General features: G+C 36.7%; 1 pseudogene; it reads left to right on the top strand.

Moving 5' to 3' along the window:
• LOC145505196 (complement factor H-like) overlaps nt 1-16,194 on the top strand; it is an 80,601-nt pseudogene that overhangs the window by 57,317 nt on the left and 7,090 nt on the right.

Consider the following 16,194-nt stretch of genomic DNA (forward strand, 5'->3'; position numbering starts at 1 on the left):
TAGATGAGTGGATAAACACACATACAGAATGAACTATTACTGAGCCATAGAATAGGAAATATTTCCATTTGGAACAACATGAATGGGTCTAGTGTATATTATGCTAAGAATACCACATGTTCTCACTTAAATGTGAAATCTAAAAATAAAACAAACAAAATTAAAGGAACACAGGCTCACATAGGTGCAGAACTAATGGGTTGTTGCAAGAAGGGAGGTGGGGGTTGGCAAAATAGATGCAGAGGATTTAGAGGTACAAATTCCAGTTATGCAATAAAGAAGCCAGGGGGATATAATGTACAGAATACAGAATATGGTCAATAATCTTGTAACAACTTTGTATAGGGACAGATTGTTACTGGATGCTGGTAGTAATTTTATAATGTATGCAAAAGTCAAATGATTTTGTAGCACACCTGAAGTTAACATACTGTTATATATCCAATATTTCAATAAAAAAAATTCATTTAAAAAAGAATGCTGGGGCTACCAAACAAGTGGATAGTACAGTAGTATTTATGGAGACAAATGGATTGTAAGTTTCAATTGTTCGTCAATCTTAAAACTCTTTAACTTGTTCAACTTATTTTATTTTAATTTAAACATTATATTTATACTTCACCCTTTGATCTCTGTTCTTCATATAGAAAAAAATTCCATGTTTTCAACCACGTCAAATAGACCACGGAACCATTAAATCATCTAGCTCTGTGGAAGAAAGGAGAGAAACACATGACATGAAGCAAGGCTGTATGCACATGGCACCAAGTTAAGTTATATTTGTGAAGAAGGCTTCAGGATATCTGAAGAAGATGGAATAACATGCCATATGGGAAAGTGGAGCTCTTCCCCTCAGTGTATAGGTGAGGACAGTATGCAAACCAAATTTCTATGTTCAGTATCATTCATTGAAACTAATAAATTGCAATCAAAGTCATGAGATTTCTAAATATATCAAATTATTTATTTATTTATAGGTCATTTAGGAATTAATATACCAGTGTAGCTCAAATGGTAAAGAATCTGCCTGCAATGTGGAGACCTGGGTTCAGTCCCTGGGTCGAGAAGATACCCTGGAAAAGGACATGGCAACCCACCCTACTATTCTTGCCTGGCAAGTTCCATGGACAGAGGAGCCTGGCAGGCTACAGTCTATGGAGTCAAAAAGAGTTGGACACGACTAACACTTTTAGGTTTTAATATGCAGTTTCTATATTTATACACTTAATTGATTTTTACATATTCCAATTAATCATTTGTGATAATTTAATTGGTTCCATATAGGATCTGTTTTCAATCTGGGAATTTTTTTTTGTAATATTAGCACTGCATGTGTAATAAAATTAAACCTAACTATTCATATAGGTAAACTTATTCATAGTCCTACCTATCCATACAATTTGCAGTGTTTGCATTGCCATCAAGTTTTTTCTGAAAAATTTCTTATGTCCTTCCTACAATGTCCCTTTTAATTTCTTACAATATATAGTACTTTTCCTAAGGTGATGAAGTCTTAATGTGTTTTTTTATTACTCGTGATTGATTAGAGAAGCACTGATAGTCTCTTTTATATATCAGTGCTATTAGTTTCAAGTTTGTGCTCAAGGAGACAGTTGGACAAACACCAGAATGGTAATTTTAGGACATATTCTTCCACTTCTCTCTGATTTTCTAGAAATTATAGTATAATCATTCATTATTTTCAAATAAAACTACCATATATGATGAGCAGTTCATCAAATTAAGTTTCAGAGTTAGTGAAACATGGAATCATTCTTTCATGTATTCCTAGGACTCCCTTGTGGACTTACACTTTATATTTAGAATGGTGCTATATCGCATGAGAAAGACAGTTACCAATATGGAGAAGTTACTTACAACAGTGATGAAGGGTTTGGGAAAAAGGGACTCACATCCATCTATAGGACATTTAGGAGGAAAATGGTCCCGTTCACCAGAATGCATAAGTATAGTGTTTTCATTCTATTCTAAAGCTGACAAATATCTTTAATTCAGAGTATAAATGGTATAAATATGAAACTAACCAGTAATTCTAGAATCTAACAAGGTATCTATGTAAAGTTCTGAATTCTGGTAGAGAATTAATAAATCTAGTAATAATAAAAGTTTGGTGATCTCAAATTGTCTCATCTTAACAAGCTAAATAATAAAAGTTTGATAACATGAGCTAAATTATCTCACTTTCACATCATCTTGGATGCAGTTTGGACATCCTATGATATATATTCTCAGATTTCTTGTCTCTGTTCCTGGTATCATGGCTGACCTCTGCTCATCAGTCTTATCACTATTCCATTTTCTGTTAATTTATCAATCATTTCTTTATAATATGCAATTTTCTAAGATATTTAACAGAGTTCAAGGTAACAGATTTTGATAGAAGGAAGAAATAGAAACACATTCAAATGTAGGTGACTTGCAATTGGGAAAAAATTTAAATATGGGAAGTATGCATTCCTCTCTCTTAGAACATCACCATTCCCATGTCGTAATTTTGATGAATATAGAAACAGTCAATGTGACTGAGTCAAGATTTCTGACATTTGTTTTAAGTTATAAGAAAAGCATTATACAGTATTCATTGGTTTGATATGTACCTATTTTTTCTGGAATACAAATATTGGCCACTATGAATTTTTAAAGACATATTAAACAAATACATATTCTTTTTCTTTCAGATACAGATTGTGTTAACTTGCCCAGCTTCGATGATGCAGTACTCATAGGTTGGGAGAAGAAATCATGTAGGTCAGAAGAAAAGTGGCTTTTGAATGTTGACCATATTGCCAGTTGGATGGATCCAATATTATACAGTGTATTAAGAGAAAATGGACGGGAAGGCCAGCATGCAGAGGTACTTAAGTAAAAATCTTAAAATTTATGTATTAAAATATATTAAGAAACACCATGAGTAAAATTGCCTCCACAATCATTAAAAAGACATAGATTATTCTTAAGCCAGGTCAAAGAAGGTTTATGCCTGAGCATAAAAAGGGATGGGGGTTTCCCAGGTGGCACTAGTGCTAAAGAATCCGCCTGACAGTGTATGAGACACGGTTTCGATCCCTGGTCGGGAAGATTCCCTGGAGGAGGAAATGACAACCCAATCCAGTATTCTTGCCTGGAGAATTCCGTGAATATAGGAGCCTGGTGGTCTAGAGGTTGTAAAGAGTCGGACACTACTCAGCATCTGAGCGCAATCGCACACATAAAAAAGGATGGAATTGTGTACTCAGTGGTCAGTCTATATAGCCCAATAATTCTCAAAGCACGGTCCTGGCACAGCAATCTCAGCATATTCTGTAAACTGTTAGATATGCAAGCAGATTCACAGGTTCAGTGAGATCTGATGAATCAAAACTTCTGGGACTGAAACTCTGACACTGTTTTAATGATTCCCAAGGGATTCTGTGCAAATTTCAGTCTAGGAGCCATCGAGACATGCTCTGAATCTCCCTGAGGAATCACACATCACTCACTAGGGTGTCCTTAAGCATTTGCCATTAAGCTCATTAATATCATTAAAGAGTAGCTTTGTAAATTTACATTTGTTTTTCTATTAGTTTTCTATATCTTATGTTTGGATCTTTTAATTAATCATCTTCTCCCTTCAACTATGGTATTCTTCAGAGTGTGTTAACTGTTAATCAAGTCTCTAAAGAAGTACTTACTGTGTTTATTTTTCTAAAGGCCTAAAGTTACAGCTCTTAAACAGGGTGAATGTAAACCAAATCCTAATGTCAAATGATTTTTTTGTTATGTTTTTCTTATGGTTTATAAATTCATATTGAATTTACATACTGTATAATTATTATGTTACTATCCTTAAGAAAGAGATGTCTAGAAAAGCTCTTATTTTCATTGGCCTAAAAAATGTGTATCAAATTTCTAGTGAAGGATAAGGGAGAGATTAAGATACAGAAACTTAATTCATACTGAAAAATATTGCTTTATTTCCTTTCCCTTAATCTTACATGTAAACTGATTAAAACTAGTAGTCTTTCATGACAGATTAACTATTGAATCTAAACAACCATGGAATATGTTTGACATCTCATTTCTCCTTGCTGTTCATGATGATCATTATATTAGAGATAATTTTTTCCTTTCTATTCAGATGCTTCCTGTGTAAATCCACCTCAAGTGGAAAAATGCTATTATACAAAATCAGAAGTCTAGATATCAGTGTGGTAAGAGAGTATGTTAGGAATGCATCAAGAATCATGACCTTTTGGGGGAGATAGATGTGGTATGTTTAAATGGAACTTGGGCAAAACCACCTCAGTGCAAAGGTAGAGTATATTATCCATCCCTATAATCAAGTTAGACTATATATTACAGACAAAAATCTGTTATTATAAATATATAATGAAGTAGCTTTTCTGCAATAATTTTAGATGCAAAAAGTAAAAATGGTGCTTAAAATCCAGTTCTATTGTGAACCGAATAAGTATTTGACATTTATTTTATGAAAGAGTTGGGTTTCCCTGATAGCTCAGCTGGTAAAGAATCTGCCTGCAATGTGGGAAACCTGGGTTCGATTCCTGGATTGGGATAACCCCCTGGAGGAGAGAAAGGCTACCCACTCCAATATTCTGGCTTGGAGTATTCCATGGAATGTGTATAGTCCATGGGGTTACAAACAGTCAGACATGACTGAGAAACTTTCACTTCACTTGTGAAAGAGTTAGCAAGATTTGAACAGTTGGTATCATGGAACATTTCCTATCATAAATATTAGGACAGTTACTTCTTGAAGAATAAACATGTTAAAGATACATTTGACATGTGCATTTGACAGCCCAAGAAATTCTGCTTTGAGACATGGAATAGGCAGCCAGGGCCTGGTCACAGAATGTGACATAAATTGGGGATCTTCACATATGAGTGATATTTAAAAGTATGTAACTAGCTGAACTCATTCAGAGAATTAGTGTACACATAAACATAGAGAGTCTGAAACTTGGTAATGGGACACTTCAGTGTTTAGAGCTCAGGAAGGGAGGGAATCCAACCAAGAAATACCTTAGCCACTTCTAGTTTTTCAAGTTAACTTTTGCCTGGTCTGTATTTTTTGCAGTCTTCCACTTGACATGTTTTCATGTTTGAAGTGACTTTCTTGTACACAGCACACAGCTGAGACTTGTTTATGTGTCCACCCTGCCATTTTCAGTCTTTTTATTGATCTATTTAGACTATTTGCATTTAAAGTAACTATTAACTATTAGGGATAATATCTGCCATTTTATTATTGTTTTATATTTGTTTCCTCTGTTTCTAAATCCCACTTTGCTTTCTTGTCCTACCTGTGAATTTTTAAACATTATAAAATAATTTAACTGTGATACATCTGCATTGCTTTGTATGGTTTTATTATAACTGCATTCGTTATTAAGATACACAAAGGTAGCTTATCACTCCCTACTGTTGCTGACATTTTACCACCTCAGGTGAAATGTGGGAAGCTTACTTCCATTTACATTTATTTATTCTCCCCAAGTTCTTAACATAGATGTCTGTAGTATTCTCTCTACATCCATTGAGCACGATATCAAATGATAATTTTGCACAATCATAATCTAATAAAATCAGTAGGGAAATTATAGTCTTATTATATTTGCCCATATTAAAAAAAAAATCAATTCCATTGTTTTTTCCTTCCTAAAGTCTCAATCCTTTTTCTGTTTTGCTTTCTATTTGAAGAATTCTTCAAGTACAGGTCTGCTGGAGAAGGATTCTCTCAGTTTTCTTTTGCCCAGGAATGACTTTCTTTCTCCTTTTATTCTTAAAGGATAGTTCATTCATTACAGAATTTGGAGTTGCCAGTTCTTTTCATCCAGCATTGGAAAAATGTTGTCACTTCTTCCTGGCTCTATGATCATGGATGAAAACTCTACTGATGCTGATGTTTGAACACTTGTTCCAAAAAAGTATGGCATAATATCCATCAAGCTGCTAGTGAGATTTTTCCTGAAATTTCTAGCAATTTGATTATAATGTACATTTTTTAACTTTTTATTTTGTATTAGGGTATACCCAATTAACAATATTGTGCTAGCTTCAGGTGGACACCAAAGGGGCTCAGCCATATACATACATGAATCTATTATCCTTCAAACTCCCCTCCCATCCAGGTTGCCACATTACATTTAGCTGAGTTCCCTGGCTAATAGTAGGTCCTTACTGGTCATCCATTTTAAATATAGCACTTGTGCATGTCCATTTCAAACTCCCTAACTATCCCTTCCCCCATCATTCATCCCAGCAACCATAAGTTCCTTCTCTAAGCCTGTGAATCTGTTTCTGTAATGTAAATAAGTTCATTTGTATCATTTAAGATTCCACTTATAAGAGATATCATATGATTTCTTTCCTGCTCTGTATGACTTAACTTCACTCTGTATAAGACTCTCTAGGTCCATACATATTGTTGCAGATGACATCATTTCCTTCTTTTTAATGGTTGACTAATACTCCATTATATATATGTGTGTGTATGTCTGTGTGTGTGTGTATATATATATATATAAAGTTCAGTTCAATCGCTCAGTCGTGTCCAACTCTGGGTGACCCCATGGACTGTAACACATCAGGATTCCCTGTCCATCACTAACTCCTGGAGCTTACTCAAACTCATGTTCATTGAGTCAGTGATGCTATCCAACCATCTCATCCTCTATTGTCCCCTACCTTCAATCTTTCCCAGTATCAGGGTCTCTTCCAATGAGTCAGTTCTTCACATCAGGTGGCCAAAGTATTGAAGTTTCAACTTCACCATTAATCCTTCTAATGAATATTCAGGATGGATTTCCTTTAGGATGGACTGGTTGGATCTCCTTGAAGTCCAAGGGACTCTCAAGAGTCTTATCCAACATCACATTTCAAAAGCATCAATTCTTCAGTGCTCAGCTTTATTTATAGTCCAACTCTCACATCCATACATGACTACTGAAAAAACCATAGCTTTGACTAGACAGACCTTTGTTGGCAAAGTAATATCTCTGGTTTATAATGTGCTGTCTAGGTTGGTCATAGCTTTTCTTCCAAAGAGTAAGCATCTTTTAATTTCATGGCTCCAGTCACCATCTGCAGTGATTTTAGAGCCCAAAAAAATAATGTCTCTCACTGTTTCCATTGTTTCCCCATCTTTTTGCCATGAAGTGATGGGACTGGGTGTCATGATCTTAGTTTTCTGAATGTTGAGTTTTAAGCCAACTTTCCCACTCTCCTCTTTCCCATTCATCAAGAGGCTCTTTAGTTCTTCTTAGCTTTCTGCCATAAGGGTGGTGTCATTTGCATATCTGAGATTATTGATATCTCTCCCAGCAATCTTGATTCCAGCTTGTGCTTCATCCAGGCCAGCGTTTCTCATGATGTACTCTGCATACAAGTAAAATGAGCAGGTTGACAATATGACCACATGAACTATACAGTCCATGGAGTTCTCTAGGCCACAACACTGGAGTGGGTAGCTTTTTCCCTTCTCCAGTGGATCTTACCAACCCAGGAATCAAACTGAGGTTTCCTGCATTGCAGGCAGATTCTCTACCAACTGAGGTATCAGGCAAGCCATTTATATATACGGCTTGCCTGATACCTCAGTTGGTATATATATCAGTTCAGTTCAGTCGCTCAGTCATGTACGACTCTTTGCGACCCCATGAATTGCGGCACGCCAGGCCTCTCTGTCCATCACCAACTCCCGGAGTCTACCCAAACCCATGTCCACTGAGTCGGTGATGCCATCCAACCATCTCATCCTCTGTCGTCCCCTTCTCCTCCCGCCCCCAATCCTACCCAGCATTAGGGTCTTTTCCAATGAGTCAACCCTTCGCATGAGGTGACCAAAGTTTTGGAGTTTCAGCTTCAACATCAGACCTTCCAATGAACACCCAGGATTGATCTCTTTTAGGATGGATTGATTGGATCTCCTTGCAGTCCAAGGGACTCTCAAGAGTCTTCTCCAACACCACAGTTCAAAAGCATCAATTCTTCGGAGCTCAGCTTTCTTCACCGTCCAACTCTCACATCCATACATGACTAGACGGACTTTTGTTGGCAAAGTAATGTCTCTGCTTTTAAATATGCTATCTAGGTTGGCCATAACCTTCCTTCCAAGGAGTAAGCGTCTTTTAACTTCATGGCTGCAGTCACCATCAGCAGTGATTCTGGAGCCCAAAAAAATAAAGTCTGACACTGTTTCCACTGTTTCCCCATCGATTTCCCACGAAGTGATGGGACAAGATGCCATGATCTTAGCTTTCTGAACGTTGAGCTTTAAGCCAACTTTTTCACTCTCCTCTTTCACTTTCATCAAGAGGCTCTTTAGTTCTTCTTCACTTTCTGCCATAAGGGTGGGGTCATCCGCATATCTGAGCTTATTGATATTTCTCCCGGCAATCTTGATTCCAGCTTGTGTTTCCTCCAGCCCAGCATTTCTCATGATGTACTCTGCATATAAGTTAAATAAGCAGGGTGACAATATACAGCCTTGACGTACTCCTTTTCCTATTTGGAACCAGTCTGTTGTTCCATGTCCAGTTCTAACGGTTGCTTCCTGACCTGCATACAGGTTTCTCAAGAGACAGGTCAGGTGGTCTGGTATTCCCATCTCTTTCAGAATTTTCCACAGTTTATTTTGATCCACACAGTCAAAGGCTTTGGCATAGTCAATAAAGCAGAAAGAGATGTTTTTCTGGAACTCTCTTGCTTTTTCGATGATCCAGCGGATATTGGCAATTTGATCTCTGGTTCCTCTGCCTTTTCTAAAACCAGCTTGAACATCTGGAAGTTCATCGTTCACATATTGCTGAAGCCTGGCATGGAGAATTTTGAGCATTACTTTACTAGCATGTGAGATGAGTGCAATTGTGCGGTAGTTTGAGCATTCTTTGGCATTGCCTTTCTTTGGGATTGGAACGAAGACTGACCTCTTCCAGTCCTGTGGCCACTGCTGAGTTTTCCAAATTTGCTGGCATATCGAGTGCAGCACTTTCACAGCATCACCTTTGAGGATTTGAAATAGCTCAACTGGAATTCCATCACCTCCACTAGCTTTGTTCGTAGTGATGCTTTCTAAGCCCCACTTGACTTCACATTCCAAGATGTCTGGCTCTAGGTGAGTGATCACACCATCGTGATTATCTGTGTCGTGAAGATCTTTTTTGTACAGTTCTTCTGTGTATTCTTGCCACCTCTTCTTAATATCTTCTGCTTCTGTTAGGTCGATACCATTTCTGTCCTTTATCGAGCCTATCCTTGCATGAAATGTTCCTTTGGTATCTCTAATTTTCTTGAAGAGATCTCTAGTCTTTCCCAATCTGTTGTTTTCCTCTATTTCTTTGCACTGATCGCTGAGGAAGGCTTTCTTATCTCTCCTTGCTATTCTTTGGAACACTGCATTCAGATGGGAATATCTTTCCTTCTCTCCTTTGCTTTTCGCTTCTCTTCTCTTCCCAGCTATCTGTAAGGCCTCCTCAGACAGCCATTTTGCTTTTTTGCATTTCTTTTCATTGGGGATTTTCTTGATCCCTGTGTCCTGTACAATGTCACGAACCTCTGTCCATAGTTCATCAGGCACTCTATCAGGTCTAGTCCCTTAAATCTATTTGTCACTTCCACTGTAAGCGAAATCCCTTACTCATAAGGGATTTGATCTAGGTCATACCTGAATGGACTAGTGGTTTTCCCTACTTTCTTCAATTTAAGTCTGAATTTGGCAATAAGCAGTTCATGATCTGAGCCACAGTCTGCTCCTGGTCTTGTTTTTGCTGACTGTATAGAGCTTCTCCATCTTTGGCTGCAAAGAATATAATCAATCTGATTTCGGTGTTGACCATCTGCTGATGTCCACGTGTAGAGTCTTCTCTTGAGTTGTTGGAATAGGGTGTTTGCTATTACCAGGGCGTTCTCGTGGCAAAACTCTATTAGCCTTTGCCCTGCTTCATTTTGTACTCCAAGGCCAAACTTGCCTTGGAGTTTCTTGACTTTCTACTTTTGCATTCCAGTCCCCTATAATGAAAAGAACATCTTTTTTGGGTGTTAGTTCTAGAGGGTCTTGTAGGTCTTCATTGAATCGTTCAACTTCAGCTTCTTCAACGTTACTGGTTGGGGCATAGACTTGGATTACCGTGATATTGAATGGTTTGCCTTGGAAACGAACAGAGATCATTCTATCGTTTTTGAGATTGCATCCAAGTACTGCATTTTGGACTCTTTTGTTCACCGTGATGGCTACTCCATTTCTTCTAAGGGATTCTTGCCCACATCTTCTTGATCCATTTCTCTCCTTATGGACATTTTGATTTATTCCATGTCTTGACTATTGTAAACAGTGCTGCAATGAACACTGGAGAACATATGTCATTTTGGGCCATGTTTTTCTCCAGATGTATGCCTAGGTGTGGATTGCAGGGTCACTTAGTACTTCTATTTTTAGTTTTTTAGGGAACTTATACACTGTTCTCCATAGTGGCTTTACCAATTTACATTCCCACCAACAGTGTAGGAGAATTGCGTTCTCTCCACATCATCTCCAGCATATTGTTGGTGGATTTTTTATGATAGCCATTCTGACTGTTGTTAGGTGATATTGTATTGTAGTTTTGATTTGAAGTTTTCTAGTAGTTAGTGATATTGAATATCTTTTCATGTACCTCAGGGCCATCTGTATGTCTTCTTTGGAGAAGAGTAAAATACCTACTAATAAACCTACCTAAGGAAACAAAAGACCTGTAACCTGAAAACTACAGGACACTGATGAAATAATTGAAGAAGACACAGATGTAAAGATACACTATGTTCTTTGATTGGAAGAATCAATATTGTCAAAATGACTATACTACCCAAGGCAATCTGTAGATTTAATGCAATTCCTATCAAATTACCAGCGGCATTTTTCACAGAACTAAAACAAAAAACTTAAAATTTTTATGGAGATACAAAAGACCCCAAAGAGACAAAACAATCTTCAGAAGCAAAAATGGAGTTGGAGGAATGACATGTCCTGATTTGAGACTATGCAAAAAAAAACTCTAATCATCAAAGAATATGGTACTGATTATGATGTATCCTGGCATTAATTTTTTGGATTTATTCTTTCTAGAATTCACTCAGCAGTTTTAATACATAGATTTGTACCTTATACTCTATTTGAGAAACTTCAGCCATTATTTTTTAACAATTTATGAAGTATTTGTTTTACAATATTGTGTTTGTTTCTACTGTACATTATAGTGAATCAGCTATACATATACATATATACCCTCTTTTTTTGGATTTCTTTCCCATTTAGGTCATCACAGGCACAGGGGACTCAGCCATTATTTTTTTTTCTCATTTTCTTTATTTTTGCTTTCAGAATCTACAGTGCTTTACTATTTCTCATGGGTCCTTGAAACTCTGTACATTTTCCTTTCAGACTATTTTCAAAGTTAGTTTATATTCACATTTATTTATCCTTCTGCCATCTGCAATATGTTATTGAGCCATCCTGTATGGTCTTTTAATAAAGTAATCTATTTTCCAGGTCTTTCAATTGAATTAGATTTTTAAAAACCATTATTCAATGGTTTCAATCTATGCCATCTCAGTGTTGTCTACTGTTTATTGTTTTCTTTCTGTTGGGGTTTTTGTGGCCTTTGGTATGATGAGTGATTTTTAACTATATTCTGGACATTTGAGGTATTATATCTTGAGACTAAGGACTTTATTGGAATCCTTTAGCTGATCTCTTCTTTCACTGTTGTCTATCCAGTATAGAGTTATTAGTATTAATACTAGTATTGGCTAACCCACTCACATATTTGCTAGAAAGTCAACCCAATTTATGCCTTCTTCTTACTGGTAGGGACATTTTCCTGAGCCTCAGTCTATTGACAGATTTCCCTTCTTTCATTTTTTGCACTTCTATGACAAAAGTGTAGCAACAATCTATATTATATCTAGATTTTTGTCCTTCCCAGTGCCCTCTCATTTGTTGTACAAGGCTAATATGGGTTGGTGGGAAAATTGTAAGATCCCTCTTTGCCCTTTTATCAACCACAACATTTACTAATCCACTTCTACAAGTTCTTCTTATGTCAGCTATAGTGGCATATAAAGACAAGACCAGGCACTGAGAACAAAAGCCACTAATTAAGCACATCATTATAATGAGAGGACAAATTTCTTAGAGACCAATCAGTTCAAAATGTAGCTGCGTCCATTCACAGACCTTTCGATGTGTGCCCAGGGCATTAGAACATATTTGAATTTCAGTTTAACCTGTATCTCATTAAAGATGAATGGAAAAATCTGTTTACCTTTGAGCAAGTTACTTGCGTTTTCTATTTCAGATTCCTAACGGTGCAATGTAGGAAATGGACCAAAACAGACAATCTCTAAAGTCTTTGTCACTATTCTGAGGCTATGATATCTTTCTTTATAAGCCAATTTCTTTCTGTGACAAATTTCAATAAAAGCATGTCCAGAACAAGAGGATTAGTTTCCAGGGGTTGACACACTGCATTCTATTCCTGGGTACGCCACTTAGTAGCACATAATTTAAATAATTTATTTAATCTCTGAATATCAAAGCTAATTTCACTGTTGTGGATAAAAGAATAGCACTATTTCAAAGAGGTGTTGTAAAGAGTTGTTTTTGTTGTTTGGTCGCTAAGTTGCATTCAAATCTTTTGCAAACCTATGGACCATAACCTGCTGGGCTATTCTGCCCGTGGGATTTCCGAGGCAAGATTACTGGAGTGAGTTGCCATTTCCTCCTTCAAGAGATGTCCCCAACCCAGGGACTGAACCTGAGTCTCCTGCATCGGCAGCGTGTTTCTTTACCATGGAGCCACCAGGGAATCCCTGTAAAGAGTAGACAAGATTATCTGTTACAAGACTGACCAGAAAGTCCACATCATTCTTCAATGCAACTGAGAGATATTTGAGCTGATACTTTGCCTTGAGAATTCTCCAATATGATACTCCCCGAATAAATCCTTCTTTGATTAATTAAGCTTTTGCTTCAAAAAAATGAAAGTATTTACACATAAGTGCACTAGTTTTCTTAATTTCATTCTTCTTCTCCCCGCATTTACTCTCACTGTTCACCACACATCCGTACCCCAGAGCAAACATGAATCTCCCGATCCTCTTACAACTTATATCATTCCTAGGCCCTTCACAGCCTCAGTCAGACTCAACCCTGGGGCAACTGGTCAACTCTAGCCTCCTTGGAGATTCCTTTCATGGTAAAGCCAGACTGAAACCTAAAACTCAGTTTCATGTAAGGAAAATAAGCTTTTGTTCTCAGACATCTTTATTCCATTTTCAATGACTAGTTAGTTCAGTTCAGTCGCTCAGTCATGTCTAACTCTCTGCGACCCCATGGACTGCAGCACACCAGGCTTCCCTGTCCATCACCAACTCCTGGAGCTTGTTCAAACTCATGTCCATCAAGTCTCAATGACTGGAGGTGTGCATTTATTAGGTATAATGCACTGAGTGGGAGGTCCACTCCAGATGTCCACTTGATTGTCTTCGCTGGTGCAATATATTGATGTCTTACCCAACAGGTCAAGCAGTTTTTGCCTTCTCTCCCCAAGATTGCAGTGGTAGGTCACAACTGTTCCATATTGAAAATATTGTCTGGTGGGGCTAATGAAATCTCCATTGGTGACGGCTGGGGGTGGCCCTCAAGGAATGCCTAGGAAATGAAGAGGCAAGTTAAAATTGTGTGTGTGTGTGTGTGTGTGTGTGTGTGTGTTTTGGTTATATTTAATTACAAATTTGGGCAACTAGTTTAAAAAATGATCAAATGTCAATATTGAGAACATTTCTGCACTTGTCTAATATTTGCTAATGTACAGACATGTTTTTACAAGATTGCAGGTTAGGCAGCCTCAATATTGTGATCTCTGATCCTCTCAAGTATTGCTATTTCAATAAATGGGTCCACATATTATTACAGTTCATATAATTCTTATTTAAGTGAGAATTTATATCATATTTAACATTTTAAAATTTAATTCTCTCTCTGTAGAGAGCATTTTGACTTATTCTATTGGTTACTAATATGTATAACATATAGCTGCTGCTGTTAAGTCGCTTCAGTCGTGTCCGACTCTGTGCGACCCCATAGACGGCAGCCCACCAGGCTCCGCCATCCCTGGGATTCTCCAGGCAAGAATACTGGAGTGGGTTGCCATTTCCTTTTCTAGTGCATGAAAGGGAAAAGGGAAAGTGAAGTCGCTCAGTCGTATCCAACTCTTAGCGACCCTATGGACTGTAGCCTACCAGGCTCCTCCATCCATGGGATTTTCCAGGCAAGAGTACTGGAGTGGGATGCCATTGCTTTCTCCGATAACATATAGCATAGATTACTAAATAAATAAAAATCAAAAACTCTAGCACAACTAATAAAAATAGATAAAGCACAAATACACAACATTATACAGTACAAACACAACAATCACAGATTCAGAATAATAAAAATGATTGAATGTTTCTACTCTGCTTGATTTTGAAAATAAGGATGTTAGAAATAAAAATATATCTTGCCAATACTGACTTAAGATGAGGTAGCATACAAAAAGAAGGAAAAAATACATCAAAAACTACTGCTGAAAAGATATGAAACACAGATATGTTTATCAGTGGGTTTCATCTAATATTTAAGTAACAGACAATTCTTAGTTAATTTAAATCATTCAAGAGCATATAAAATATGTCTATCACATTTGGCATGAATATCCTAAAGTAAACATTTATTTATTTTTGGTTAAGAAAATATTTTATACTGTAAAAAATTTTCATAATTACTGTAGAAAATTTATAAAATATAAATAAAAATCAGTGTTAAGCCCATTATCTAGAAAGAACCATTGCTAAATATTATATCATATCATATAATGTTCAGTCTTATTTATATATCATATATATTTAATGTGTAGCCTTAAATACACAAACACATACAGATAAGATATTTTTTAAAATGTATTTGTTGCATAAGGAATATTAAAAAGCAAAGACATTACTTTGCCAACAAGAGTCTATCTAGTCAAAGCTATGGTTTTTCCAGTAGTTATGTATGAATGTGAGAGTTGGACTAGAAAGAAAGTTGAGAGCAAAGAATTGATGCTTTTGAACTGTGGTGTTGGAGAAGACTCTTGAGGGTCCCTTGGACTTCAAGGAGATCCAACAAGTCAAACCTAAAGGAAATCAGTCCTGAATATTCATTGAAAGGACTGATGCTGAAGCTGAAACTCCAATACTTTGGCCACCTGATGTGAAGAAATGACTCCTTGGAAAGGAACCTGATGCTGGGAAATATTGAAGGCGGGAGGAGAAGGGAACGACAGAGGATGAGATGGTTGGATGGCATCACTGACTCAATGGATATGAGTTTGAGTAAGCTCCAGGAGTTGGTGATGGACAGGGAAGCCTGGCAGTGCTGCATTCCATGGGGTCTCAAAGAGTTGGACATGACTGAGCAATGAACTGAACTGAAGGAATATTTCAGAGTGCAATCATACAGTCTGATTGCATTTGGAAGAGTTCTCTGTCTTGTCTAGTGAATTTTCTCATATTTTTTAAAATGCTGCTTCTAAAGTCTCATTTTTATTTTATTTTTTCTCTCCAAACTTTAGACTTTTTATTTTATTTTGGAGTATAGCCAATTAACAATGTTGTGGTAGTTTCAGGTGAACAGTGAAGGGGCACAGCCATACATATATATTTTAAATTTTTATTAGAACATGTGCATTGTTTCTTCTAGTAGATCATTTCCAGACATTGTTTAGAATATGCACAATATTTCAATTCTGTTGACTTTTTCACTATCATAAAATAATAATGAAGGTAAAATTTGTACATTAATCCTTGAAAAACTCATGGTGATTTCTTAAAGTCATAAACTGTAGAATTTCTAGATTAACAGCAGGCATACAGTTAAGGTTTTTGATATATACTGTGTCCTGGTCTGTTAGAAAATTCATCACCAATCATGCTACTACCAGTTGAGTTAGAGAATGTTGATTTCTTTACATTATCATCAAGCCCAAGCTTATATCCTTTTTATATTCTTTGTTAATTTGCAAACTACTTCTTTCTTTATATGTCTTAAAGTGTACAGGTTTGAATACCTGTGTTGTTTGTGTATATAACATACAAGAAATAAATTCCTAATGG

The sequence above is a fragment of the Giraffa tippelskirchi genome, chromosome 5, assembly GCF_054371585.1.
Source record: "Giraffa tippelskirchi isolate mGirTip1 chromosome 5, T2T-mGirTip1v1.2.pri, whole genome shotgun sequence".
NCBI classification, from domain to species: domain Eukaryota; kingdom Metazoa; phylum Chordata; class Mammalia; order Artiodactyla; family Giraffidae; genus Giraffa; species Giraffa tippelskirchi.